General features: G+C 42.8%; 1 long non-coding RNA gene across 1 annotated transcript; it reads left to right on the top strand.

Moving 5' to 3' along the window:
• The first annotated feature begins 2,913 nt into the window (after positions 1 to 2,913).
• LOC306974233 lies at positions 2,914 to 4,750 on the top strand. Its single transcript, XR_013793611.1, has 3 exons — positions 2,914 to 3,104; positions 4,072 to 4,244; positions 4,561 to 4,750. It is a non-coding gene; the product is annotated as an uncharacterized lncRNA (long non-coding RNA).
• Positions 4,751 to 8,721: the final 3,971 nt, after the last annotated feature.

The raw sequence follows: 8,721 nt of genomic DNA on the forward strand, positions 1-8,721 counted from the left end.
AATCCAGGAAGGACAGGAGGCTTTCCTTGCTGTGACCCTCAGGATTAAAAGTCCCTTCACTCTCCTCTTGCTCCACTTTATTCAATAGGTAGATAGTGTACCCGATATCATTTTCAAGGAGCCAGCGGTATGTTTGTCCTTTATACTTACCAAACTGAAGGACATACTCCCCCATGACCTCCTGCTTGTCTGTCCTGTCTCCTCCATGCTGTATAATAGCGGCAAGGGCATTGGCCTTTACAACCTCCTGGCTCTGTGCAGGGAAGGTGGGGGATGGTCTCCTCTTCAGCTCCATGGCCACCTCTGAAGGATCCTGGCGATGTCCAGAAGTCATTTTCCCTGGGAAAAAACTAAAGCGCTTCTTCATTTTTGTCTAGATAAAATAACAAAACATTGTGTTAATGTAATAATGTTGTTTCTTACCAGACATAATTATGATGTAAAAAATATAAAAACCTATAACACAGTAATGTACTGTGTAATCACCAGTCACACATCATCACATCGGCGGCACGGTAGCGCAGCGGTTAGCGCCTCCGCTTCACAGCTAGAAGGTCCCAGGTTCAATTCCCACCAGGACGGGGCCTTTCTGTGTGGAGTTTGCATGTTCTCCCCGTGTCTGCGTAGGTTTCCTCCGGGTACTCCGGTTTCCCCTACCACTAAAAACATGTGCAATAGGTGAATCCTCCAGCCAGGTGATTCTGACCATCAGCCTGGCTCCACATCATGGAGATGGGTCCCCGGGCGCGGCACTGCCGTCGACCACTGCTCCTTACGGGTTGCCCCAGCGGCATCGAAGGATGGGTTAAATGCAGAGAACAAATTTCCCTACGGGGACAATAAAGTTAACAAACAAACAAACAAATCAGGTGCTAAGTATTAATCTTTTACTAAAGTAAAACTACAGATATGACAGATATGAGTAAAAAAATGCACTAAAACAAAAGCATCTGATGGCAATTATGCTTTAGTAACATTTTCATGAGTAAAAGTGCCTGAACTTTGCAGTTTTACTTGTTTGACTGTTTGTTTGACTTCGTAATTTTCCACTGCGGTAAAACGAGTGCTTATCAGTGTCATGGCGACACCTGTATCTACAGTACTACAATGACTTTACCTCATTCATTTGTTAACTCAAAGAAAATGCTATATTAGATCGTTTTGAAAGTATCAGTTCAGCAAAAAGGTGTTTATAAGTCATTTTTTAACACTTACCTTTGTTGATCTCAACAATCTTTGCAATAAAAGTTTCAAAAGTGCGGAGGTCTTTGTGCTACGACGCTCTGTGATTGATAAACACCTAGCAACAACAGTGTTTCCTTAAAGGAATAGGCCACCGTTTCTACATACTGAGATATGTTCTTACCTAACCTTAGCTGAGTTAATATATACCCGTCTGGTCTTTGTCCGTGCGCTCTGTCATGCAAACGGAGCACATACGCAGCCTCCCACATGTCATATAGCTCCAAAAATGCTCACGATAGAAGCTACCAAGCTCTTCCACGTGTTCCCTATTTAAATAAAGTTACGTGAAGTGTTTTCATGCGAAGTATATGTCGCAGCCGAGGCTTAACTTAAATCAAAAGTGTAGCTACTTTAAGAATTACCAACAACGCCACCTTGGATTCTCGGCCCAAGGAACCACAATTATTTGTTTACAAGGTCACAGGTTCGAGAGGAGCGTGAAAATGGACAGACAGCAAAAGTTATTATATAAAATAGGCTTGATTTTAATTTCATAGAAAAGCATTTTTTTTGTTAAATTTATAAATCTACTTTAAAATCATTTAACACACACAACCGCATTCACACTCATTCGTATCCACATCCACTCAAACAATGAATAAAATATGACAAAATCTAATACTATTGCAGTGTGGCGCTCAGGGCCAAGCTCCACAACTTGGAGACCAGGAAAGGAACCAAGTCTTACAGCAGCCGTTGCATATTAGGGCCACGCAGATCGCGATAGCCTTTGTTACCTTGTTGGTGGAGGAGTAGACCAGCGGGGAGCGCACTCAGGTGCGGGAGCCCTCGCGCCCTGGTCAATTGAGTTCAGTTCAGTTCGTACGCAGCTTTAACTTTGTGCGCCGGATGGGCGCTTAATTTAACCAAGCGACCAGCAGTTCGAAGCGACCACGACCATATGGAAAAGGGGAGGTAGGTACAGGATCCTATGAAAATATGACTTGTTTTAGAAGGAGAAGCACGCATACATTTGTTTCCTGGAAGCACTGTGAAAACATACCGTCAATTGAAGCACTCCGCACATGATTCGCCCGGTCCTCTCAATACGACCGCGTTGCACAGCATACGCACGGCGAGAAAAAGCCCAACACCACAGCCCACGGGGACGGCAGGTAGAGCATGCGCATGGCAGAGGCGTGAGCTCAGGGAGACGCCAACATGCTACAAACAGCACGGTTTTAGGACAGATCGACTAGATTTAATGAATGAAAACCACACGGAAACTTACCAAAGACGCATACGACGAAAGCGTGGTTCAGTTGCGCGGCCTTACGCCTTGTGCAACTGAATCATGTGTTTGGCACGAGACGCCGGCCAAACGCAGCAGCTCCGTCCCCAGGCTAAGCTACGCGACGTCAGAGGCGAAAGGGAGGGCTGAAGGTGAGGTGCGCCCCTAATGTAGCATCGGATCTAGCGGTGATTGGTTTGCCAGCGGAAGTGCGTACTGCCACATATATTTACACAGAAATGTAACATGTCGATTTTATAAGCAGATAAAAAGGGGTACTATATTGTGAGGCGTAATGATACAAGAGCACAGCGTCCGCGCAGTAACTCCTAAAGACTTCCCCCTCTCACTTCCGTCAATAGAAGCTGCGTCCATAAACATGTCAGCATATTTAACATCTGTCGATCTGACATCTGGGATGGAGCTGTTCGGGGACTCAAAAGGGGAACATTCTCTGAAAACTATGATCTCCTAGTTAAGGTCTCTGATGATGCTGGAAGGTTCGAGGAAGGGGTTGACACAGGTGGGCCGAAGAGAGAATTCCTCTCCCTGCTTATGAAGGAGCTGCACAGACAACCTATATTTGATGGACCTGCAGAGAGCCGCTACCTCGTCTACAATTCAGCAGGTTATGTTTTGTGTATAGTTTTTCTAAAATGAACTACACAATTCAACCATGCAATGTCCTAAAAATACAGAAACTAATTTAACACTTATTTTGCATTCCCACGGACAGCAATAAAAGCAGATGAGTATTTTTTGGCAGGCGAGATAATTGCTATGTCCATTGTACATGGTGGTCCTGGTCCAAATTTCCTCTCAAAGGATCTGGTCAGCTCGATTTACCGATCGATCTACGTTCCCACCCTCACCTATGGTCATGAGATTTGGGTCATGACCGAAAGGACAAGATCGCGAATACAGGCGGCCGAAATGAGTTTCCTTTGCAGGGTGGCTGGGCGCACCCTTCGAGATCGGGTGAGGAGCTCAGTTACCCGGGAGGAGCTCGGAGTAGAGTCGCTGCTCCTTCACGTCGAAAGGAGCCAGCTGAGGTGGCTAAGGCATCTGTTCCGGATGCCTCCTAGTCGCCTCCCGCGGGAGGTATTCCAGGCATGTCCTAGTGGGACAAGGCCTCGTGGAAGACCCAGGACACGGTGGTGGGACTATGTCTCCGAGCTGGCCTGCTGTTGCCTCGGGGTCCCCCCAGAACAGCTGGAGGAGGTGTGTGTGGATCGGGAAGTTTGGGCATCTCTGCTGAGACTGCTGCCCCCGCGACCCGGCCCCGGATAAAGCGCAAGAAAATGGATGGATGGATGGATGGATGGATGGATGGATCTGGTCAGCTACATCTCAGGGATATCAAGTTTTACATCATCTATAGGAGACATTGCAGATGAGGACGTAGGGAAAGTGCTACGCGAGGTATGAGGCTATAAGATAAGAAACTTCTTTTTTCTATCTGAGAAATGTTGTAGGAACACTTTACACTTGTCTCTAGTATAGGTTAAATTACCTTTGTGCATGTTTGAAACCATAACAGTCATTCAACTGAAACCTGCATAATATAATTAAAAACATTAAAACATTGTATTTAGATTCTGAATGCACCGTCCCTGGAGAATTTGCAAGACCTGCTGGCAAAGAACAGTGCTGTGTTGCAAACTGCAGGATGTTTCAGGCATGTCAAGTCACTGGAGGAAAAGGACAAAATTGTGAAAGACTACTTGTGGTGGTACATCATCGACAGGAACCATGCTGCAATTGAAAGGTATATTTCTGTATTTCATTGTAGGCTAAACTACAAATGTTTTTTGTCAAATAGGTCATTGTCTTATCGCTGCATTCTAGCAAATAAACGGTGTAAATAAAACTCTAGCTCTGTTAGTCATCTTTACAAATTAAGATATTGAAAACTTATACCTAAAAGTCTTTCTACTTTAAATGACTGTAATTTGAAGAACTGTTTGATTGTCGAAATAGGGGCTACAGTAAATATCACGTAAAATAATGGAAAGATCAAAGTGAAAAGGAAACTAACCATGCTAGAAGGTTAACCACATTGTCATGCTGCTGTTCTATTTTAGATTTAAAGCCGGGCTTGCCAGTTTGCAGTTTTTGACAGCTCTACAGCAGCATCCCACGATTCTGTCCCATGTCCTCTGCCACACGAATAAGAGATAAACTGCTACGGAGGTTGAACATATGTTCAAACCTGAGTTGAGCCCAGATGGAAGCACCAGGAAGGTCCTGGAGGACAAAACAATGATCTACTGGGGAGACTACCTGCTTTTTTATTTTTATTTTATCTACACACTGTCTGATTAGTACCGCTGTTGTGATGTATGTTTACATTCAGTTACATTCATTTTTATATCTGTCAATATAGAACAAGATAGTTGGTATCCCTGGAGCTCTTCATATTTGCCACAGGTGTACCATGCATGCCTCCAGCTGGAATTGATCCAAATCCACGCCTTGAGTTTCTCACAAATTCCAAATTTCCAATGGCAAATACACATGCCAATACTTTAAAGCTGCCTCTACTGGATTGCTACAGTGCCTTTAAAACCAACATGAATTTTGGCATAAAGAATTCCCCTGGATTTGGATGTTATTAGTTAGCTATTAATGATTTTTCTCTAGGATATGCAGTGCTCAACAATCAGTACTCTTGGCCACTTAAAGGCACACCGCGGACTTTGTGACCTGAAGAGTTGACAAATATGAGTTATTTTCAATGATTCTTCAGGCCAATATACAGTGTTTGACACTGTCAATGCTCCGAGCGCTGCTGCCATCTTGAAATACCGCCTATGTAAGTTTTGAGTTGGCCAGGTCACGTGACCCTGAAGAACGATTTGCTTTATGACTACAGGCGCTGATATACTCGTGGAGCTACGGCTTTTGCTACTATTTTTCCGCCTGCTCGACTCCTGGTCATGGCTGTGGCAAGGAAAAGGTCTAAACCTTCCGAGGAGGCTAGAAAGAGAAAACGTGAAAGAGATCGTGCTCGAGGAAAAACAAGAGTTGATCTTGGAAATGAGTTTGCTTGTTGGCGCAGGTTGAAAGAAGAAGCTGGATGTAAAACTGATTCTGTTTTTTCAACCTCATTATTAGACTGGTAAGTGAAGTCTTTGCTCCTTGTATACAGTCAAATGTCTTAGTCATTATTATCGCAGTTTACTAGAAGCAAAATGCAGAAAGATGACAATAACGGGCTACAAACCAAAGCTAACGCAACCCATAGCTTATATGTGTAAATCTCAGGTATTTCGTGCACGCGACAGGTCCTACTTTCATAAAACTAACATAGTAGTGGTAATTTTGTACGCCCATGTTACTGCTTCGTTGGTTTTATTTGCACGTAATTGGTACCGCGTATGTTTATGCCTAAGTAGAGCTAGCAAGCTAACAAACTGGATGCTAATAGCCAATGCTAATGCCATTGTCTAAAAATTGGGAATGGTTTGCATGCAGCAAACACTTTCTCCTGTCATTCAGAAACAAAACAAGGAGGCAACATAACGATTAGCGATAGGCTTTATTTAGTTTTATGTTTGTATGCAATTCATCTGGTAGAAGTAGTATCTGAGGTAGTCCCATGATACTGCTTCGCTGATTTGCGGTTGTGTTTTTGCCTGCGTACAGCAAACAGGCTGCCCCTTTTGCCTGTGGTCTTGGCATTGCTTTGATACAATGACTTGTCTTTTTGTTTAGCTACGAACGGAGAGCTGTAGCAATTCATTTCCAATATGTATTTTTCTGTGTAGGATTGAGATGGAGGAAGCTGTTGGCTGGGAAGATGAAGACTGATGAGGATTATGTTCCTTTCCTATATCTACGGTATGTGCTGCTCATAAATTACTAATAATCATACTAATTTTCCTCTTGTCACAGAATATAGAAAGCTGTTTAATGACACTGACTAATCAATGTTATAGAGCTACTGGAGCTTCAAGGGCAGAAATTCACAAGGTTCCTGAAATACACATAGATGAGGCTGTGCTGGATGTAGAGGAGGTGCCCATAGTTCCTGAGGAAGAACAACACGTTCCTGTACAACACAGGGTTGAGACTGTAGAGGACCCCATAGGAAAGAAAGCAAGCATCTGCTACAATGACAACTTGATCTCTCTTGCAAGGTATATGAATCTATATGACCTATAGCTTTTCTACTAATAAACTTTGTAACGTTCATTGTGTCTGCTCGAGTTACAGTATCACATTTAGGGTTCATTTTGTCAGACACTAGGGTTAGAGATGTTGAAATCTTTTACCTATACATGTTTCAGCTGCCAACTGCAGGCCGACATCAGAAGTATCACCGCCGTGCGGTGACATGTCGCTTATCGGCAGGCTGATTGCGCCCCGTTGCCCCGGGCAGCAGGGGGCATGACCAGTCTGCCGGACCTGTTTGTACCATCAGACTGGTCACGCCTTGGAACGGCTGATAATTGACACGTCTCCGTGCGCAGGTGATAATTCTGATGTCGGCCAGCAGTTGGCGGCTGAAACGTAAAGGTAAAAGATTTCAACATCTCTAACCCTAGTGTCTGACGAAATTAACCCCTATTAGCTTTTCTACTATCTTATGCTATCCTCTGATTTCCTGTTTTACCTTTCAAAGTACATCCAGTTACCTGTACAGTTTTGTCAGTTCAGAGATCCAATTTTGGGGACACTATGTAATGGAAGGCCTCCTTTTCATGTTCAATTGAAGCCCAGAGGGACTGGTGTCATTCTTGAATGGGTAAGTGTAAATGCAAGCACCACTATTGTTTTGAGGATGACTGTCTGTAGAGCCTGGAAAATGGTGTCACCTGATGTGGGGGTGTTGGTAAAGGTTCTGAGATAATGCTTTGTACAGCTTTTCTTAGGTTTGCCCTCATGGAATTCTCAGCCACTCCTAAAATTTGGAATGCAAGGAGGCGATTTCATGCTGTCGACAAACATTCTTTTGTCTGGCAACAACTACAAAAAAATCCATCTCCTTTTCAACTTCATGTGTATGGGAATGGTGGCTGAGACTACTTTTTTGCCATACAGTCTGAATACTGCCTAAAGCCTGTAGAGGATCTTTGGAAAGAGAGTAGAGAGAGGGTGTTGAGTAGTTGTACTTGGTAAGTGTCATTTTCAATGTTTGTATATCAATATCTGTGTCATTGTTAGGAAGCTGATCACATTGCTATATTTCAGTTATAATCTTATCTCTCTTTTTTATCAGGTGATGGCAGAATGGACTCCCCAGGTATGTAGTGCCATAAAAAATAAATCTTCAAGAGTGAAAAAACTCTACTTACCCAATGTTATTTGTAGGCCACTGTGCACAATTTTGTACATACACTATGATTGAGCACGAGAGTCGTGATATTGTGCGCCGTGAAGTAAGTCATTGTCACTGTTATATGTTGAATGATTTAATCTCAAATAGGAATAGACCTTTGGTACAAAGTCATTCTCATAAATGTATTTTGTAATCAGGCAGCAAAAGGCAAGGAACATTCTGTGCTGATGCATTGTTTTAAGTATATTGTGAACCATTTCTGGTATTGCTGTCAGCATGCAAGAACTGTAGAGCAGTTTAAGGTATGTGAATAAGACAATAAGATACTCAAAGTGTGTGCTATTGTCAAATATAACCTATCAATGCTTTTACTTTACAGATGCTGTGGCATGGTGTACTACATCATGTACGCAATGAACACACATGGGCCACAGGGTTTTGTGAGCATGAGCCATTGGATGACAGCAGTCAAGATAAGCCGTGGATACAGCAAGGTAACATGAAGCATTTTGTTTCACACATTTAGAACATTTTATTTAGTACAGCTGATATACAGTAGCTGTATCATAACTTCCTTGGCTTGCAGGTTCTGCTGCTCATCAGACCCTAACTGCCATTGTTTTGAATAAACGTTGGCTGAAAGATGTGAAAAAGTACATCACATTCAAGTATGTTTATGCACTTTATCCATATTTTTCCATATTTTATAATCCTTTTTTTGCTTTGGAAACTGTAAATGCCATTTCGATCTAAATTTTACAGGACTACCTCAGATTTGGAATTTTCAGAACCATATTCTGATGTATGCAGGGAAGCGCTTTGCCTATAAGTAAAAAGTGTTACAGAACCGGGGTTTTCCTTGCTGCAATTGATTACAACTTTGGCGCAACAGAAAAGGAGAACAAATTTATGTATTTCTTTTACTGTATACACTTTTTAATTTATTGCTTGGAGGGGAATA

Source organism: Gobius niger, assembly GCF_951799975.1.
Source record: "Gobius niger genome assembly, chromosome: 1".
Taxonomy (NCBI): domain Eukaryota; kingdom Metazoa; phylum Chordata; class Actinopteri; order Gobiiformes; family Gobiidae; genus Gobius; species Gobius niger.